Below are 2,829 nucleotides of genomic sequence, written 5' to 3'. Positions count from 1 at the left end.
ACGTATTATCTCCGAATTACTGCAAGTGCTGCTGCATTCCCTCATTCTTTCGATCTCTGCCTTCGATTTCTAGTGTTATTTCTAGTGTACGAAGCGCTCAACTTACTTATCAGCTCAAGATTGTAAACTTTTATGCAGAGATTTCTTCTTAAATGTGAGGGTTTTTGTTTTGAATGCTTCTTAAATGTAATTGACCCAAGAATTATTAACTTTTATGCAGAGATTTCTTCCTTCAAAATTTGGGACAGAGCCAATCCAGTGGAGCCAGGGCTAAGCTTTTAAAAAGAAACGAGACTTGTTCGAAGGGAAGTAGAGGCAGCTAAGATTCATACATTTCCATCTGCTGCAGTTCACTTTTGTCATACTCATCCCTCTGAGCTTCCTCCTTCCCAATACAAATTTGAAATCTACGGAGATGAGAACATCAAGGGTAAGCTGGTAAATGATATCATATTAGAGAGTGATGGAATGTAGACATGTTTCTATTTATAAATTGCAGTGTAGATGATATCATATATCATATTAGTTAGAGTGTTTATAAATTGGAGAGTCATTTAAAACTTAATATTGATAGTCTCAGATATTGTTAATTTATGAATGGTTAATTTATGTATTATTAAAAACAGCATACTTTGTGAAGTACACCATAAAGGTTGTGGAGGATGTCCGGACTGTTAACAAAATTGTGTATTTCAGACCAACCAAGAATTTCCTCACACTTAACGAGCTTGCAGGAATTTGGGAGAAGAAGATTGGAAAACTCTTCCTCGGGTTTGTATCTCAGAACATGATCTCTTGGATTTTGCGAAAGGTATATTACCATGCCAAATTTCGCCATAATCATTACTGCCATTTAAAAAAAAAAACTAAAGGGATAGAGATCAGAAAACTCCATTAACAACCAATTTGACTCACACATTTATTCTATAATCTATTGTGGATTTATTTGGTTTTTGGTTTTTCTCTGTATAGCCAACAATATTCCAGAGAGCATAGTGGCTTCCCTGACACATGACGTCTTCGTTAATGGGTGTCAATACAATTTTAAAATGGAAGAGCCCAAAGACGTGGAAGTTTGTGAGCTTTATCCAGAGATTCTTTACACTAAACTCCAAGATTTCTTCGATGGGTACCTTCGAATTTCAGTATAATCGACCGTTCAATACAGCTCACCCGAATGTTTATGTGGCAGTATAAAACTCTATACCCCTCAAATTCTGTTGCAAAAAATCTCAAAAAATCCACGTAATTTTATAGTTTGATCATCAATGTCTTAATTAGAATGAAAATTTCCTATTTCTAGATCGAACCAATTATTGTTGCCAGAAATACAAAAATATTTCATTGACTGTATTCTTCACCTTTCTTTTTTTTCTATTTAATGGTAATGAAGGACGCAGCTAATCTGGTTTCAAAACGGTTTATTAATCTTCATGCTATACATTTTTCCAAAAAATTAAAGATGCTGTTAGTTCTATCAAACACAATCAAGATTTGTAATTTTTAACTAACCTTCATGTTATGCAAAAATTAACCGCAGCCGTAAGAAAAGATACTTCCAGTCAAAGGTACCTGTTGAAGAAATATTGGACTGTAAAGAATCTCTGGATAAAGCTCACAAACATCTACATCTTTATGCTCTTCCATTTTAAAATTGTATTGACACCCATTAATGAAGATGTCATGTGTCAGGGAAGCCACTATGCTCTCTGGAATATTGTAGCAAACAGAAAATGTATCCATAATACATTTTTTATGAAATAAATGTCGAATCCAATCTAGTTGTTGATGAGCTTTATCTTTTTGTATGCCTAATCTGATATCTATCTCTACAGATTCATTCTTTTTTATTGTATTAATGATCATGGAGGTAAAGAAATGAATTTAGCACAATTCTTGATACATACAATTAAACTCAAACAGAATTGAAAACAACAACGGACATGTCCAATTTTCAACAGTTTGTTGTTCCACTGCGCATACAATTAACTCAACATAAATGAAATAATATATTTCATCGACGTTCTAATCAAAATGAATATTTCCTAGAGCCAATTATTGTTGTTAGTAATACAAAAATATTTCATTGACTGGTTAAAAGTATTTAATGTAGGCAGAGGTGATTCAGTTTGAGTTGCGGATAGAGAATCTTCGCTTGTAAGTGAATAAGTTTTTGTATGACACATTTTTTATTCAGGTTTCAGTTAATTAAAACACAGTCCATGTTTGTTGTAATTGGCGCTCTAGCAGTGTGCATTTTTCTTCCAAATAGAGGTCAATGATCTATAGGTTTGTCAGTTCGCTATATGTTTCACTTGTTGTTTTCATCAAGGAGTGAATTAAAATGCTTTAAATGAAATGTGGAGGGATCTATAAGAGGAAATATCCTTTCTTGGGTTTGTCTTGTAATGCATTGATATTTGTGTATTCTTTGGATATAATATATTTTTTTTTTAAATAAGAATTTATATTTTTTTGGTTTGATTTCATTAATCTGATAAAACCACAATTTGGAACTTATTTGTCCAAAGGTCTAAGAAACTACATAATTTAATGGCAAACCATTTGAATCATCTTACTTAATGTTTTGTTTTATTTTAGGTGGTGCATGTTCTCTAAGCCAAACAATGAAATAATCCAAGAAAATTGTCAGTCTAGTTTAAGCTTACAAATGTTTGTTCAAACTTTTGAGATTTTACTCGCCTAATATAAAAGAAAGATAAATTTGTTAAAATTTGTTATTATTGAGATAAGTCTTACCCCTAGATTCAACAAAGCTTGAAGTGCAAGGGGAGATAGGTGCAAACAATTTCCCATTTGTTGCCCAAG

General features: G+C 32.5%; 1 pseudogene; it reads left to right on the top strand.

The window, feature by feature from the left end:
• The first annotated feature begins 214 nt into the window (after positions 1 to 214).
• Positions 215 to 1,151, top strand: LOC131860844 (leucoanthocyanidin reductase-like; annotated as a pseudogene).
• Positions 1,152 to 2,829: the final 1,678 nt, after the last annotated feature.

The sequence above is a fragment of the Cryptomeria japonica genome, unplaced genomic scaffold (assembly GCF_030272615.1).
Source record: "Cryptomeria japonica unplaced genomic scaffold, Sugi_1.0 HiC_scaffold_16, whole genome shotgun sequence".
NCBI classification, from domain to species: domain Eukaryota; kingdom Viridiplantae; phylum Streptophyta; class Pinopsida; order Cupressales; family Cupressaceae; genus Cryptomeria; species Cryptomeria japonica.
This window is presented reverse-complemented; position numbering and strand designations above follow the sequence as displayed.